Source organism: Cricetulus griseus, chromosome 8 (genome assembly GCF_003668045.3).
Source record: "Cricetulus griseus strain 17A/GY chromosome 8, alternate assembly CriGri-PICRH-1.0, whole genome shotgun sequence".
Taxonomy (NCBI): Eukaryota; Metazoa; Chordata; class Mammalia; order Rodentia; family Cricetidae; genus Cricetulus; species Cricetulus griseus.
In genome coordinates this window covers 25852872-25871018 of record NC_048601.1, presented here as the reverse complement: position 1 = coordinate 25871018, position 18147 = coordinate 25852872, and the positions used below count along the sequence as shown (strand labels likewise).

Sequence of the window (18147 nt, the reverse complement as noted above, 5' to 3'; positions counted from 1 at the left end):
GGTTGGTTGGTTGGTTGGTTGAAGACATGGTCTAACAAGGCATAGGCTGGTCTTTAACTCTCACTCCCCAGCCCCAACCAAGGATGACCCTGAACCTCTAGCTCTCCAGCTTTTAGCCCTGAATACAGGCATTACAGGTATACATCATCATTCTAGGTTTATGCAGTGCTGGAGATGGAACCTGGAGCTTCATGCACGCTAGTCAAGTACTCTACAAACTCAGAGGCATCCTCAGCACTCCCTCCTCCCTGCTCTATCAAAACTCATTTCTTCACTAGCTATGTATCCTCTGATTAGAGGCCAATTCCATTCAGTTTTCTTGCTCTCTCTCTCTCTCAACTTATTCTGGACCTCATTTTCTAGTACCATTCTTTCTGACTCTTAAGAGTCAACGATAAACTTACCACTTGTCAAGATAAAAGACGGGAGACCTAGAAGTCCTTCTAAGTGTAATTCACCTATCACCAGCAAAAAGCACAAGTATTATCAGATCTCCTTCTCTGTATAATGAGGACACTGTGCACCGAAACATTTCTAAGTACTTGAACTCCCAGTGCAATCACACACACACACACACACACACACACACCACCACCACCACCACCACCACACACACACACACACACACACACACACACACACACACACACACAAACATACACACTCTGGAGTCTGTCCAGAAGGCAACACTCACCAAACATATAATTTTTTCATTCAAACAGAGAAAAGCTCATTCAAAGTGTCGGTTCCTTGCTAAAGCCAGATTGTGTTCATCCTGTTCTCAAGGTATCAAGTTCAGTAACATCTCCATCATCTCAGAGCAAGGCAGCTGCTCAAATTCTGTCTCTTTCTTCCTAACTGCTTCTATCACTGAGCTGTCCTCCCACATTAACACTTGATGGTCTCTGGACACATCAACGCAGAGCTTCCAGAGAAGCCAAGGCAAAGATAATACTATCTGAGAGCAGACTGGCGAAACCCTGCTCAGCAGACACCTGAAGAGTGCTGTGCCTCATTAAAGCACTTCCTTGTCATAGAGTCGGTTCCATTTTTCTCTGTTTGATAAGAAGCTAAGGCTTGAGTGTAGTTTATTTGTGCTGGCAGGAAGCACAAGTGACTGTTTGAATCACTCGCTGGTAATCCAAGGCTCTAGAGAGTCAACCCATGTTTATCTCTCCCAATTCCATAAATCGTAGCATTCTATTAAAACGCTATCATGTGCATAATTAGCAATGTTCGTGTTCTTATTAGAACTGAAATCATTTTCTCAAATCATTAATTGCTTGTTGAAATGGTAAAGGCATTGCCTTATAACACAGTGTACAAATCAGAAAATGCTCCAGGGAGGATTAGAAGACACGCCTCTATGCTTCCTGCCCCTTTTCCAGGTGTGATCATTGTGACTGCCACTACCTGTGAGCCCTTACACTATGTGTGCACTATACATGCGTTACCACACTTAGCCCTTGTCTTAAGAGACTGGTGTTAACTCCCTATCTCTAATGAAAAGAGGGGTGATAAAAAGAAAATTTGGTCAGGATGGCGCAATTACATGGTAGGACTTAAGACATAACCCGGGGCTTGTCTGACTCCCGAGTCTCTAAATTTAAACACTCCTCAATTCTTGCTCAATATCTTCTGTGGCTTCCATCTGGTAACACAGATATTTGGGTTTTATTGTTTATTTGTTTTATGTTCCATAAAGCCAAGATCATGGAAGCAGATGAGAAGACAAGGATAGCTTATGTGGGGTAGCATACAAAGAGGCAAGGGCAGTGAAGATTCCTGATTAATCTATAATTAGTCTTAGCATTTAAATTTGGAGTGGACCCCAGAGATCATCCCATTTCACTTCTTTCTCCTTCTTCTTAAGACATGGTATCACTATGCAGCCCCAGTTGGACAGTAACTCACTATGGAGACAAGGCCAGCCTCAAACTCAGAGATCCACCTGCTCCTCCCTCCCAAGCTCTGGGAATAAAGGCATTCAACACCATACCAGGCCACCTCTTTCTTTTTACAAGTAAGGGCTATCTAGCCAAGCAAAGGGAAGGGATTGGCCTTAGGTAACAAAGTCAGACCTCTGGGTTTCCAGCCATTGTTTACCCATAAAAAAAAAGGTGTCCAAAGAAAGTAGCCAGGGTTACTATTGTAACCTGTCACAAAACAGTTTTACCAAAGAACTAACAGGACGATGAAGCAGAAGTCCCACTGAATGTCTATGGACGAAGCAAGGTCCTTCCAAGCAAGTAGGGCTATGAAAACCAAACAGCTTGATGGAACTCAGTACGGCAGTAGACACTTTGCTTTTCCAATTACTCAGACAAACACAGAGAAAGAGATGCTGTTCTTGATATCCACCACATATGGTAGATGTCACTTCACTTTGTTCCACCCTTGGACTAAGGTGGCGCCAGTTATGTTTGAGATCAGCCACAAATAGCCTGTGCTTGCACTGGGGCCATGACCCTGACAAGCCATCATCATCACTATGGTATTCTGAGGCCAAGCGAAACACACAGCCATCAGAGTCCTTGCAAACTAATCTAACTCCAAACAATGGGGAGGAAAGCCAGCCCCAACCATGGTAAACATGTCCAACAAACTCTCCTTGCACCTGAGCAGGTTTAAAAACATTTCTGGGTCCCAAATTCTCTGTGAACCTACACTACAAACTAAAAGCCATTTTCTTTACTGTCTGAGAAAACAGAAAGGGGATACATCTGATGTGATGTCGCCCATCAAGGAGTGATGAGGATTGTAACATGACTATTTCTAGGTTGTCAACAATAGTGACAAAGTAGCACAACAATAAAGAAGCACTAGATGTGGAGTTCAGCCCGCCCAAGCCATCTACTTCTTGAACTTGACATGACACCTCTGACACCTTTTCCTTGAAAGAGATCCTCCACCAACCTGTCACACAGGCCTGCCATTTGGCTTATGAGGAAGTTGACGATCAGTTTTAAAGATAATATAAATTTGAGTCATCCTGATTTTAAATTGTGGAAACATAACCATAAGTCTTCTATGTGCAGAGACTTAGGACTTATGGCTGGCAGCAATTGTTCTACTTAATTCATGGAGATCTTCAAGAAGGCCATGGTTTTGTATTGGCTTCCCATGAAGGAGGCCATAAGAGCATAAGACAATTATCTTTCACTGCACACTCATCAATGCTGAAGACCATGAGCCCATGGGTAGTGACAACTGCCCTCTAGGAAGCCCCCCTCGAGGGCAGGCAGCATGCTAGGAGTCCTCTGTGTGCTATCTCTAACTTTCCCACAAAGAAGGCAAGTCCCCCTCAGACTCCTGTCACCCACTAATGGAGGGTAGGTACAGCCACCTGCTCCACACCCTTTCGCCAGGACTCCATACATAGAGAGTAGCTCTTGCTTTTTTAACTCCCATGATGTTCACTGTACAGGTCAGCAAAGGTGTCTCAAGCTGGGTTGCTCCCCCTTTTACTGTTTTGTCTGGATTTTCTTTTGTAAATAACAAAAGATAATGGACCATATCCTCTGTAATGGCCTGCTTCCAGTCTCTTTATGGAAACCAAACTGGCAGGGCCTATTTCCCCACAGAGGCAAAAATTAGCATCTTCATCCAGGTTGAACCAAAGGGTGAACCACCCCTGTCTATGTTTGCTGGGACTCAGTGGCCTAACATGGAAAGTGGTGGGTGTATCCCTATGAACATGACAGCTGGCATGGTAGAACATACCTCTAACCCCAGCACTCAGAAGGAAGAAGCAGGCATATCTATAAGATTGAACACAGCAAGTTTGAGGCTAGCCAGAACTACATAATGAGACCCTATCTCAAAAAATGAAGAACAAAACCATGACCACCCCTTTCCTGTTTAGGTATTTGCTGAATAATGTTCTTTGGAAGAAAGTTCTGTTCCCAAGAACCTTGGAAGATGGGGGTGGGGAAATTTACAACCACAATTAAACCCCCTAACTCTAACACTCACAGCAAACCTACAAAATAGACATTTTATACTGATTTGACAGATGAGAAAACTGGCGTGCTTGAAAAACAAAAAAACCTGACATCAATGACCTCACAATCTGGTTGGCAACAAATTTAGAACATACCAAACAAACTGAGAAAAGCTGAGTATCAAAGCCCTCGGTAGAGGCTGCAAATGGTCTTGGAGGCTGGGTTACTAATTGAGTACTTCTTCATTTAATAATCAACAACACAAAACATAAGTTCCAAGTTCCTCTCTCAGCAACCCAGGAGGCAAATGGCTCACAAAGTCATACACAGTTTGCAGCTCCGTTCTTTGTTGTTAGTGCTCAGAAGCTGAACCAGAGAGAGCCCTTTGTTTTCCAAACAGCATTCTTACACATCCTTCTACAGGGCAAGCAATGTCCCAGAAAAGTGCAAGTGACTTTTACAAAGGAAAAAAGTAGGCTATAATCTCTATCATTTTTCATGGTTTGAGGCTTCAATTCCCCGTGGGTTCATTTGCCTTGCTGGAGCATTTATCTTTGCTGCCAGGCAGCTCCATGGCAGAATCTGGATTGCATACAGCGACATAGAAACGCTGGCACCTCAGGACATCCCTGAGCAGGGATGAAATGATGAAGCAGGTCAATGAAACTGATCTTTGAAGCCCTTATACAGCTTTGTGCACCCCTTGATCTGTACCCCTGGTCTTGGCATCCCTTCTCAGACATCTGTCTGCAGCACAACAGGGTTGAGTGAGTAGCCTACAGGGTTCCATATCTATTCACTTTCAAAGGCCCTTTTCATGGACCATCATATCAACAATGCAATTCATAAGATGCTGTCAGCTAACTAAACCACAGAAGATGATGACCTGCCCTGTCCTTGTATTTGTCAGAGATAGATGGCCACCAGGAGAGCATCCCATCAGCACAGGTAAAGCTACCACACAAAGTCAACAGGGAAACACATTCTCAGCTGGAAGCAAAGGAACATGACAGGGCAGTTACTCTTTGCAGCCTTACCTGGAATAAACGGGCAATTTCCACTTAGGTAGCTTGAAATATTAAAAAGAGTTCTCTTGCCACCATTCTGACCTTTATGAGACACAGGGGTATGGGAACTCCAGGTTGGAAATTATTATAATGATGCATAGTAGGTTTCCTCTTGGAGGCATTTGCACTTTCTTAAAATTCAAAATATCCTTTAAGACTCAAAGTATTAAATCTCAATAATTATATCCCAGTAGAAAATAAAACTATATTTAGGGAACAGGAAAGGTTTTTGGAATCTGGTGGACTCCCCAGTGGGTACACAACAAAAGATCTTGACTCCCCATTTCCCAGAATCTATCTGTGGCCGATAGTTTGGTAGGGAGGATAGGGACTCATGAGCTCCCCCATCCCTGTCTGAAACCCATTCTGCCTAATATCAGAACCACTCTAAGGATACAGGAGAGTTGATGGCTGGTCCACTTAAAGAAAACAATCCTGAATTGTGCTAGCATGCTCATTCATCTGATGGGTATTTGCTATATGTGAACCATTGTGCTTAGCAAATAAACCATATTCTGTGCTTCCTGGAAGATTAGGGGCCAGGTGTACTTCTCCATACTTAAAAGAAAAGGAAAATGCATCACTCCTGACCATCTGCTGCTGGAGAAGTAGCACACACAAGACTTGTCAAAACATTAGAGCCAACGTCACGTCCAGCAGAAATTGAGAAATAAGAGTGTGGGACGGATAGGCTCTACCAGAGACTTACTACCATTGTTTAGTTAAATTGACAGTGTCCTGGTGCCTTCTAAATATCTCCGTTTATACCCACAGACAAAAGTCTAACTCTCTTTGTAGTGAACTACAGTGAACTGTAGTGAACTACATGGATGTTCAAGATACTGAAAATAGTTTAGTGTTCAGTCTTAAATAAAACATTTATACCACTGCCTCTCAAGCTCAGGGAACATCTCGGGAGAGAGGTCAGAAGAAATGTAAAGGTCAGAAGACAGGGAGAAGAGCTAGGAAATGCCATCTCCTTGGCATGATGCAGCCATTGCAATCTTGAACTCATAGCAACTGCAGTCATCCAAACTGTGTCTGAACAAGACTGGCCCTGTCAATCAGCAGACAGGGATGGTAGAGCTCATGAGTCCCTCCCCTCCCCACCAAACTATTTGCTACAGATGGATTCTGAAAAATCTGTTGTGTATCCATCGGGGGGTCTACGAGATTCCAAAGGACAGTTCCAAACCCGTGGTCCTACAGATGGCCCTGGATAAACTCAAGAGGTCACAAAACAAAAGACATGAATGTAAGACAGGGATTTCTAAGGAAGAGGAGTTGTTGACAGAGGTGCTGATAATTCAAGCATATTTTACATATATATGAAAATGTCCAAGAACCAATTTAATAAAATAGGAAAACTAAATAATACTTATACTAGAGTGATGTAATTGTTTTTTAAAATCAAATTATAGTGATTTTTGGTTCTGCTGATAAACTAAAAAGTCACTGAAATTTTATACTTAAAGCAAGTAAATTTCATTGCATATGTATTATATACTGTTAGACCCCCGAAAACTCAAGTATCCGGGGTCTCAGGCCAGGTTCGCGGTCACCCCAATCACCAGGCGGATTCGAGAGCTTGCTGCAAACTGCACGAGGCTTTATTGTAATTTAACGAACTAACCCCATGTTAGCTCGGGTCTTTCACCCACCCGCCATGGCAGACGGCTAGAAAAAGACGGCTCCTAAGGTCTCCCCAAAGATCTTATAGGGCAGCGTAAGGGGAGTGTCTAGGGGTACGCACAGGCTCAGGATTGGTGTGCTTCCAGGCTTGGAGGGCTTGCCCTGTGTTGATTGGTCAACTGGTTGTTATGGCCCATAGGCCCTCCCAGGGTGGTTGCTATGCTCTCTACGTCATTGCTGTGCGCTTGTCCGTAAAGCACACCCAGGGTCGTAAAGCATAGCGCCACCAGCTAACTTCCGATTGGTTCCTTGTCACGAGACAGGCATCTGACCTCTACGTGACCAAGGTAGGTTTATGGCAAGCACGTGTTCGGCTGTTATGGCTGCCAAAAGGGAAGCCGGTTCCTTCAATACCTAATACCGATTAAGTGAGTTTTTATAAAATGTATTATACTATACATAAATACATGATAAAATAAAGATATCCATTCTTTTAAAATATGAGTATTAAAGAAAAGTGTAGGATAGGAAGTCAGTAGTTTCTTAAACTTAAGATCCCAGCACATTGGTCTAACAAAGAAGCAATGCAAAGAAAGGGACAGTGGGGAGATGGCTTAGCAGGTAAGGTGCTTGCCATACAAACAGGAGCACCTGGGTTCAAATCCTCAGCATCCACACAAGACTGGGCATGGCTGCACCCGAACCGGGGAGTGGAACGGTACAGAAGCAGGAGTGTCACTGAGGCTTGCTAGATGCCAGCCTAGCTAAGGAGGAAGAAGACAGATAGGCTCCCTGTTCAGGTAAAGAATAAAGTGATGACACACAACATCTCCCTATATGTGTACAGACATACATGTGTACATGCATATCACACACACAGTTAACAAGGAAAATAACAGGAAATACTGAAAAAAGAAGTTGCTACAATGCACATAATATACACTAAAGGAAGAAAGATTTGTGGAATAAATGAACAACACAGACTTATTTGATTTATGTAAAATAATTCCAAAGGACATAGAAATTTATCAGCCATAACCTATCGGCTTTTTCCAGTCGTTTGCATTTTTTTTTGTTCCCCCATGAGACATAAAAGTCAAATAGGTGTGAAAGGTTCATTGCAAAAAAAGAAGGAAGAGGAAGAAAGAAGGAAAGAAAAAGAACAAAAACAAAAAAGAACTAGAGTTGTTTTCCATAAGTGTTACTCTTCTTTGTAGCTAAGAATCACCATGTAAACAAATCTCTGGGCCTGTATCAGAGTGTCTCCAGTTTAACTGAGGTGGGAAAATCAGCCCTGAATGTAAGCTGGGCCTTCCACGGGCTGAAGCACTGGCCAGTATAAGAAGAATAAAGGAAGCAGAATACCAGCATCCTTTCTTCTGCTTCCTGACCAGTGATGCAGTGTAAATATAGCTTCACACTCCTGATGCCATGCCTCCCTGCCATGCCTCCTCTACCACAATAGACTGTGCAGTCAAACCATGAGCCAAAATGAGGCCCTCTTCCCTTAAGGGCTTCTTGCCCTGCACATGTCACAAGAACAACAAGAAAAACACTAATACATCTTTCTTACTCACTTTCAATTCCTCTCCCTGACAACCTTCTCTTAACCCCTTAGCTATATCTTTTGGTATTCAATTACATATTTAAAGTAACATGGCTCTCAGTGCTTTTTTCACTTATTCCCTATTATTTAAGGTGAGAACTGAGTTTTTTTCTCATTTCTTGCCCAGGGTCCCACAAGCTATAGCATGTGTACATCATGCCAATGTACTGTGTTCTCATTGCCATGACGAGAGAATTTCTTTTCACAGATTTGATTTCCCCTGTGCTGGAACCTAACTTCCTGAACTCAGTACTGCCCTTGGTTTGATCTCTCCTCGAAGTTACCTCCTCAAGTAACTATATTTGCTACAGACTTGTAACAATCTGAAATGTTTTTGTTGTACTTTCTTGATGGAGTGATAGTTAGGTTGGGTATAAAATTCTCAACTAGAAATCATTTTCTTCCAGAATTTTTAGAACACTGCTCCACTGTCTTCTAGCTCCCCAGGCTCCTGTGAAATCTAGCTGATTCCTAAGCTCTTGCAACACAGTTTTCTTATTTTTAGACACTATAATGCAACAATTCCCCCTACTTTTCTCAAACTCTGCAATTATGTACCATCATGTTCATTTGTATGAACACACAGGGAGCCCTTCAACAAGGGAATACATGTCTTTCTGTTCCAGATGTCACTAGCATTTCTCCACTCTGCTCTTTTATTTATCCCTTTCTGGAATTCCTAGCATTCAGATGTGAGACTTCTCACTCTTACTGTCTTCTTGTTTTTGTTCTTCTAGTTTCATTCTCTGACTTTGATTTGCTCTTTCCTAGAGATTCTTAAGTTTTGATTTACAACTATTTGTAGCCCTTAGTAATAATATCATTTTATTTTCTAAAATACCACATTTTCTGAGCATTTCTTCTTTAGAGTAATTGGCTCCCATTTCTATCTTTCTAAATATGGGATTAAAGGAGGTATCTACTTCCTTTGTTTGTTTGTTTCTTCCCTAAGATTCTGCTTTAAATAGATATTTAACTTCTGTTTCTAATTTAATTTTAAAGGCTTTCTCAGATATTTAATGATCTTTGTATTTAGAGTGAAATATCAAAGACTTAGAACAATATCAACTTAGGACAATGAATGGCAGGTGGGACTCATTTCCTAGGTTTCACTGTGGATGGCTTTGCCAGGTAGACTTTTCTGTACCTCTGGGGCCTCCTTCTACAGGCTGGGATTCTCTAGTCAAAGAGGAGTTCAAACCTTCTGCCTAAAGGTTATAGGTTTGTATTCTGTCACCTGGAAAGGCAGCTAGAAAAGGCACCTCTGTTGGGCCCCACTCATATCCTACCCAGTCCAGAGAGCTCCTGCTCTATGCTCACTGGAGAACAGCCTTCCAGTATCCAGCTAATGTAAAGAAAGGAACTGGCTATGTACCTAGTGTTTAATTATTTCTTACACCAATTCTCCAATTTTAGCACCATTTTAAACCATTTCCAACACCGTCTAATGACACTAATTCCCAAATTTGAAGAAGTGATTAGTTACATTTAAACATCTGAATTTTCCCTCTTTGCAGCCTAGGATTCAGTTACCTTATATATGGATAGCCAGTTGCTACTTTTCCATCAACTCTCCAGCTCTTAAAACACTGTTGCTCTCTTTCTCTGCTGTTGCTGCAGGCAAATAGAGGAGAATCTCCCTGGTGAGTTCAAGATCAGCTCTAACCTTAACTTGACATCAAAAGAAGGCATTGTTGTGGAGCAAAACAGACACAAACATGGATGAAGTACTGGAGACCAACCTCCTCCACACAGTCTGGTCTGTGGACCTCCTGTACACATGAGTGTATGTAGAAAAACCTGAGTGCCAAAAACCAAACTGACTTACGAAAGTCAGTCAAAACAAAAGTTAGAAGATTTGTAGTCTTCTGTGAAATAAACAAAAAAGCAATTCCCTATAAAGCAGTGGATACAACTGTTTGGTTGTTAGATATCATCACAAAAAAATTTCAGGCAAAATATGCTATCAACAAATATTTTGGGGATCATCAAAATGGCTTCAGTGAGAGAACACACTTGACACCAAGTCTGAATTCAATCTCTGAGACCCACATGGTGAAAAGAGAGAACCAATTTGCAAGCTCATCTATACATGCCATGGTACCCACCCACTCACATATACACAGACAAATAGATATAGAAAGAAAATATAATGAAAATTATAAATGAATACTTCAGATACCAAAAAGTGACTACCAGGTGAAAAAGTACACAAGTGAAAAAGCAAGCTCTGCAGAGAATTGTGTGAGTGTGTATGTGTGTGTGTCGGTGTGTGTGTGTGTGTGTGTGTGTGTGTGTGTGTGTCGGGGTGTGTGTGTGTGTGTGTGTGTGTGTCGGTGTGTGTGTGTGTGTGTGTGTGGGTGTGTTGTGTGTGTGTGTGTGTGGTGTGTGTGTGTGTGTGTGTGTGTGTGTGTGTGTCTGGGGTGTGTGTGTGTGTGTGTGTGTGTGTGTGTGTGTGTGTGTGTCTCGGGGTGTGTGTGTGTGTGTGTGTGTGTGCATGTGTCTCTGTGTGCATGCATGCGTGGGAGGGCATGCATGAGCACGTGAAAGTAAGGCTGCAAATGTGTTCTTTGCCCTGCATTTTTGTGTCTGTGGTTTAATCATTTTTAAAGACTTATTTACCATCATTCTAATATGGTTTGGAAAAGAAATATTTATCTGCATTTCTTAAATACTGAGACTATTGTTTCTGATTTCTGAATCACTTTATTATTTCTACAAAATATACCACACATTTAGAACAAAAGATAAAACATTTTACAGTTAAATAAATAATGATAGATAAAGCCTCAATCCAAACCCCACCCTGATCCAGGAATATAATATTGCCAACATCCAAGGAGCCCATTTCTGTATGCCCTTCTCCATGACAACCAAATTGTCCTTCCAGCCAATGCCACCACCCTTTACAATAATCAATTGGGGATAGTTCTAAGGATCTGGGACCTCCTACATGCTATGCAAGTGCACTACCCCTGAGCTGTATCCCCAGTCTTTTTATTTATTTATTTCATTTTGAGTTATAGCTCACTAAGTTGCTTAGGCTAACCTTGAACTCACTCTGAAGTTCAGGAAGTCCTTGACCTTGCAATGCCCCTGCCTCCATCTCCTAAGTTGCTGGGATGCAGGCCTGTGCTCTAACCATGTCTGACTTTACAGTTCTCCTGTTTTCATATGACATGGAATCCTCCTGGACATACTCTTTTGTCTTCTGTCACTTTTCTGTATGTTAGTCAAAATTATTAATGTTACATGTAAGCTTTGAGAATTTTCCATGTTAAGGGAAACATTTTACAACATTAATAATAAAAATGAAAGGTCTGGAAGCTATAGAGGATATGTGTGAAAAAAATAAAAATACAATTTGCTCAAAGTTTGAGAGAGAAAAATCCAATTTTCAATTTTTCTCTCTTAAGTGTGAAACATAATTTCACATTTCAAAGCAACAGAAAAGTTCCTACCCAATGGCTTTCCAGAGAAGTCTGGCTCATTCCCCCACCAAAGCTTGTCCACACCCCCTAAACTAAACATCATATTCCCAGCCTTGCTAGGAGACAGTACATGCTGGTTCCAGTTGATAACGCCTCCCAAAGTGGCCATATTTTTCTCCCAGCATTCATATATAACACTCTTCAGTGAGCCAGAGTCCCACAACATTAGTCTCCTCAGAGGATTAACTCATTCTATGAGAAAATTAGATTGAGGTCAGAATCTCCTCAACAAACAATCTAATCATTCTAGACAGTTCTACAAACACCTAAGATTAACAGAAAAAAATAAGAATGGTCATAAAAAAATCATTGAGTGGGGACTAGGAAGATAGCACATTCAGCGAAGAAGTGCTTGTCCTATAAGCATCAAGACCTGAGGTCAATAACCAGCACCCATGTAAAGACCAGCACAGTAACACTAGCTTGTAATCCCAGTGCTGTGGACCTCTGGGAATTGCTGCCTGCCAATGTTACTTACTTTGAAAGCTCCAGACCCATGAGAGATCCTGTCTCAAAAAAACCAGGCACATGGCACTTGTGGAATGACACCTGGGGTTGCATGTACGCATGGGCTTGCAAACACACACACACACACACACACACACACACACACACACACAAATTGTACAAGTCATAAAGCTAGTTGGTTCCAGGCTCCTCATCTATGGGGGAATGGTACCATGATACCAACAGTCACAAACAATACTGATACCTTAACTCCTGCTAGCTATAGGCCAATCACTCTAATCATGGGAATGTCTGCCACAGAATATGGACCTCTGATCTCTGATTTTTTTTCCCCTGAAGCACCAATACTGGATGTGTATTCCATAACACCACCATGAGAAAAACATTACTCTCCTGGTACCCATAGGCAGAGATGACACCTACATGCCGGGGAGCCAGGTGCATTGTCAGAGGACATGGAGCCTATTGCTTAACCAACAGAGGACATCTGCAATGAGAAGCAAAGTCCTTCTGTTTGCTTGATTTTAAAAGAACTTCAACACAGAATATTAGGAGCCAGGGGAAGAATGGGAACAAGAAACAAGAAAAGCACCAAAGATTGCTGATAATGCAATTAACCTAGAACCTGGGGGCCAGGGTGGATCACAGGGTCATCACTGCCATCATCATTTTTTCAGTGTTGTGTGGTGAACCCAGGTCTCCCAGATGCCAGAGAATGCTTCACTACTAACTATACCCCAAAGACCTGAAGAGCACATGCCGGCTAATTTATTCAGGATCTACGCCACATCTCCCAGTAATAAAAGTTAAAAGTTGAAGTGGCAGATAGCAATTTGACACCAGATAGCTGCATCTTACCTGGAGGAAAATTCAGAACTCCGATATGAGTTTCTGACATTCCTGGTCATCATGGACCCTGTCTCCTTCTGAATAGCAAGGAATTCATCAACCTCCGCTCACAAAAACGCTGCATGACTCCTCTAACATGAGGCGCTAGCATGCCACATTCAAAAAGAATGAAAGCACAATGGTGTTTGAGGTAGAGGGGAGCTGTTGCTTAATGGATACCAGAATTCTGTTTTACAAGATGAACAGTTCTGCAGATGGGATCTGATAATAGTTATACAACAGCGAATATATGCTTATGTCATTAAATACATATCCCCAAATGCTTAAAACAGCAAGTTTTACCAAAAGCAGCCTCCATCCTAAAATGAAGAGTTGCATAAGGACCATATGACTGTGAAACTCTGAAGACCAGATCAGACAACTTACAATGGCTCTTTTATCAACTTCAGACTCAAGAATTGAAGGACTAAAGCAACCATTGCATTGACTCTCAGACACTAGACCTAATGATTAAAGTCAATCAGATCTAAGACCTTCTCCTAACCCTATAGTCTGCTAATCTTACTACCCTAGCAACATACTGATTGACAGCTAGTTATCCAACACTGTTTAGTTTATGTCGTTTCTGAAACTAATTCCTCAGCTTCTATTTCCACCTGCAATCTCTAAGAGAATCAAGTCATGGAATTACCTAATACAAAAGTCCACTGGACACTCATTAACAGTGGAATCTATATATTTCCTAGGAGCACACAAGTCCTGGTGTATGAAATAGAAGCCAGAAAAGAGGGCTTCCTAGAATCAGGATGCTCCCATTCTCTGGTCTGGTTTCCCGTCTTCCCTGTCTCCTGAATTTACCATCACATCCAATTTTGTCTTGTTTTATTTTTCTAAAGTTAAAAGTTCCCAATAAATCATGTATAACCTAAGTCATAAATTGAGCTGTAGTTGATAGAGACCAAAATGATTGACCTGACATGGGAGAATCACATGAAATCTCTCCACTAGTGGTCAGTGTCCCAAGTCTCTTCTGCGTTATTGCTCTATATCCCAGGGTGCTGCTTTATTCTACATGATCTGACACAGCTCATGGTGTGTCTGCATTCGTGCAAGAATGAAAGAAAAAAGCTCATGGCTTCCTTTCAAGGGAACAACCAAGAACTTAAGCATATCACTCCTACTGATTTGCCATCAGGTAGGTCTTGGTTATACAACAGCACTCAACTATAAAGGAGGATTAGAACTGCAGCACTTTATTCTAAATAATCATAAGTTCAACTGAAACAGCTGTTACTGTGAAAGATTATAGAGACAAGATTCTTAATAACCAGAGTGTGCTCTTTTGCATGAACAACCCCACCATAAGATATGTATCATAACAGGGCCCATGGGTGTGGTGGTTTGAATAAGAACGGCACCCACAGACTCATGTGTTTGAATGCTTGGCTTATAGGAAGTGGCACTATTAATAAGTGTGGCCTTTTGGAGTGGGTATAGCCTTGTTGGAGCAAGTATGTCACTGTAGGGGAAGGCTTTGAGGTCTTATATGCTCAAGCCATGCCCAGTGTGGGACAGTTGCTTTGCTGCTTACAGATCAAGATGTAGAACTCTCAGCTCCAACTCCAGCACCACGTCTGCCTGCATGCCATCCTGAAGATAATGGACTAAATCTCTGAAACTGTAAGCCAGCCCAAGTTAAGTGTTTTCCTTTATAAGAGTTGTCATGGTCATGGTGTCTGTTCACAGCAATAGAAACCCTATGAAAATGGGCACATGATTCCCTAGAGAGCTACATAGCTGATGCTATTTTCAGACATCACCACAGTTATCAAAGAAAGACTAAGTTCTCACATGCAATAGAGCACTGAGTACACTAGGTTCAAAGTCTATGCAGGAAGGGTCATTGTAAGCCACTTAGGCATTCCCAAGTCCCTGCTGCTTTCAGATTTCTGTGAGGCATACTACAACCCTAGGCAGCACAGGTTAGGTTAGCTGACAGATAACAAGCCATTGAAATGGACCTCTGCCCAAACTTTGGCCCACACCCTCTACAGCAAGGCAAAAATCAGTGATGAATGTTACCTCTGGGCAGGTGCCAAGGGCCCGAGTCCAGCTTGTCTTCTTACATCCTGTATGCTTTCTTTGTGTTGGTAACATCGCTCTTTTTGTCAGAGAGTCACTCTCTGTGTATTTAGAGTAGAAGGAAATAAGCTTAATGGCTCTCCCAGAGTGGCCTGGTGTCATCTCTACTTTGCTGTAGCTGGCAGTCTCATGATGGAGGTCAAGACAAAGCACAAATCTCCCTTCTTCATCAATACAAAGCCACTTATGCAAACCTGGCTCTTCGCCCAACTACACGACTCAATCTATGACAAGTGTTTGTTCTCTGCCTGGGACATACCCAGCTTCAGGGACAGATCCCTTGGTCTGGCTACTGCAATGGATATGACAGGGACCTAGTCCAAAGCCAGTGAGTCTTTTATGCAGAGTTGCTCCGGAAAGAGGAAAATCTATTTTGGGTTCTGCTACTCTATGCCTATGCAAATGTCCCAAGAGTGATGAATGTAGCTTTCAACTACAAAAAAAAAAAATGATACTCAGAAATCCCAAACTCCACTTTCTATCTCCTACCAGTCAGCTAGAAGGACACACAGAGTACACTGGTCACAGTAAATGTGGCTTCAGCTTTAGCTGGACTTGAGCAAAATTAACCTAGCCTCAGTTTCCTCATTCTGTACAGTCAAGAAATAAATTGGACCATTATCTTTTTTTTTTCTTGGCTTGAACTATCCATGAACTTTGATCTGTCACAGTTGAAATTGGCCGTGATCAAAGGAGCCCACACCACTGGTAGTTTGTTGTGAATACAGCACAAGAATTTTCTCACAAAATCTTTGAGTTTTCTCATCCTTCTCCATAACTGTCAAAAACTGACATAGTGAAGCCAGCCAGAAGAACCAGTCAGCCCAAAGGAAGCACACAGGATCCAAGAAAGCAAGCTGCCCTCAGGCCCTTGGCACCTGCCAGAGGTAACATTTGCCACTGCATTTTACACATCATCCTACCAAGATGTTTACCCAAGTGCTCTGTACTTCAAGCCACACTGTGCAAATACTGTCTTAAGAGATTGATCCAACAGGCAACAAGCAGGAAAGAGAGTTGTTACCTCCACTCCTCAAAAGAACTGAAAACTTAAGTTGGTGAGATCAGTTTCCTGTGGGTTTTGTTTTATTTGATTTGCTGTGTGTGTGTGTGTGTGTGTGTGTGAGAGAGAGAGAGAGAGAGAGAGAGAGAGAGACAGAGAGAGACAGAGAGAGACAGAGAGAGAGAAAGACAGAGAGAGAGAAAGACAGAGAGAGAGAAAGACAGAGAGAGACAGAGAGAGAGAGACAGAGACAGAGACAGAGACAGAGAGAGAATATACAGCCTTGGCTATTCGTAAATTATGCTAGACTCAAACTCACAGAGATCTGCCTGTCTCCATCTTACAAGTGCTGGGATTAAAGGTGGGCACCAGTACACCCAGCAGTATCACTTTAAAATCATCCATTTAAATAAGTATCTACTCCAGGTCAGCTCCCCAGGATTTTCCCTAAATCTCTTTCCATCAAGATTTAGAGCAAATGAAACTGACCTTGTCTAAGTCTCCTAAAGAGAGAAATGAATAACTACTTCTCTTTAATACTCCAGCCCACCCTGCCCTACCTTAACCTGCAAGCTTCAATCTGACCCAAACCAGGACTGAATCCCAACCTTACAAATATAAAAAGAACCCAGGCTGATGAACAAGACTGCCAGCCCCTTCCTGAGGGCTGGGACCCTCACAGAGTCCATGAGAAATATGACTGCTCTGTGGCCTGGGCTTCTTGCTGGACCTCTCGATCATTCTCATACAGTCTCTGTTCCTGGTTATGTCACTGGGTCACATCTGGGTCCTTACCTTGCTTCCTGCTCCATACCTTGACCCCACTCATAAAACCAGCTTACTTTTAAGCCCTGCCTGCTGTCCACATTCCTGAGCCTCTGGCTTGCTGGCACTCCAGTCAGCAGCCTCTGACTCCTTGGCAGCCCTACTTTGGTGTTTTCATCAGCCTGGGCACATGCCTATGAAGAAGTTCCCTCTCTAATCAAGACAGCTCTCAGATGTCCTGTTGTCTGGTCCCATTTGCTGCTCTGAGCTGAAGGACAATTTCCTCCCATATGTTCCAGGTACCATCTCTTCTCAAAGACAATCCTGCTCTAAAACATTCTGATGAAGTAGTTAATAAGCAATTGGGGAAACTAACATTTTCTTTGTGTTCTCTTTCTGTCACTACAACAAACAAAGAAGATAACCAATATACAAAAGGCAGCAGGTTCACTTCACCTCATGATTTTGGAGGCTCCAATCCATAATGTGTTAGCTGCATCACTTTGGGATGTAGTCAGCAACATGTAGTAATGTTAAATATGAAAAACAAAATCACACCAAAAAAAGAGGTCTCAGCATCAAGGACATGCTCTCAAAGACGTCAAGGCCTCTCACTAAGCCTTACTTCTTAAAGGCCCCAATACTTTCCAGAAGAGCCACCCTGGGGCCAATCCTTTAACACTTGGACATTTGGGAGCATTTAAGGTCAAGGCTATAGCACTATGAAAACCTGAAAAGGCAGAAGCCTGCTGCATGCAACTGACAATTCCTACAGCCAGGATCTTCCTAGATTCCAGCTTCCCAAAACACTATTAATAGAAATGTCTTGAAATCAAAAGTAAATGGGTCTTGGGCTTTTTAAGTGAGTCCAGAAGGGACCATGACATTTCCCATGATATTTTGCCAAGTCTTTCTCATTCCGTTGGCTTTGAGCCTGGGATGGATGAATACCCAGCCTGATTCTTCACTGGTCTGAACATGAACATCGATCTGCATTTCTACAGGATCAAGAGAATAAAGCACAAAATCTCAAAGCAGTTTAGCTATCCTTTCACCCTCAATCCCAGACATCCAAGTACCTTTTACGAGTCCTAAAATGAAGCAAGTTCAACAGGTTTCTAAGGAATCCAACACTACCCCCAAATGTTATCTTATAAGTGATCTGGCTGCTGCTTAGGTG

At 42.2% G+C, this 18147-nt stretch overlaps 1 protein-coding gene across 33 annotated transcripts in view; it reads right to left on the bottom strand.

The window, feature by feature from the left end:
- Nucleotides 1–18147, bottom strand: part of Cacna1c (calcium voltage-gated channel subunit alpha1 C) — a 555448-nt gene that overhangs the window by 464521 nt on the left and 72780 nt on the right. The gene's annotated exons all lie outside the window — the stretch shown is intronic.